General features: G+C 52.8%; 1 protein-coding gene across 6 annotated transcripts in view; it reads left to right on the top strand.

The window, feature by feature from the left end:
* LOC103666801 (RAP1 GTPase activating protein) overlaps positions 1–390 on the top strand; it is a 21,097-nt gene that overhangs the window by 11,087 nt on the left and 9,620 nt on the right. The window lies entirely within an intron of this gene.

Genomic DNA, 390 nt, shown 5'->3' with positions numbered 1-390 from the left:
GGGGGGGGGTGCCTAGGCTTGGGGGTGGAGTCTACTTGGGAGTTCTGCGAAGGTTTGGAGCCTTCTGGGTGGCAACCGGGTGCCTCTGGTGGTGGTTACCAGGTCAGCAGGCAGAGAAGAGAGGAGGAGGTGTTCTCAGAGGGAAAGAAACAGAAGTCTGAGGTGAGGCATGGGAACCGAGTGGCCATAGGAGAGGGACCTGGCCTGTGTGACCCTGTGACCTGGCTGTCTCTGGTTTAGCTTACGGTTAAGAGCACTGATGCCCAGTTCTGCCACTTACCAGCTTGAGCATCCTCTGAGCCTCAGTTTCTTTCTTTTTTTTTAAGTTTTATTTATTTAAATAATCTGTGCACTCAACATGGGCTCAGCCTCAAGGCCCGGTGATCAAAA

Source organism: Ursus maritimus, unplaced genomic scaffold (genome assembly GCF_017311325.1).
Source record: "Ursus maritimus isolate PB19 unplaced genomic scaffold, ASM1731132v1 scaffold_32, whole genome shotgun sequence".
NCBI classification, from domain to species: Eukaryota; Metazoa; Chordata; class Mammalia; order Carnivora; family Ursidae; genus Ursus; species Ursus maritimus.
Note: the sequence above shows the minus strand (reverse complement) of the source record. Positions and strands in the feature narration are given on the sequence as shown.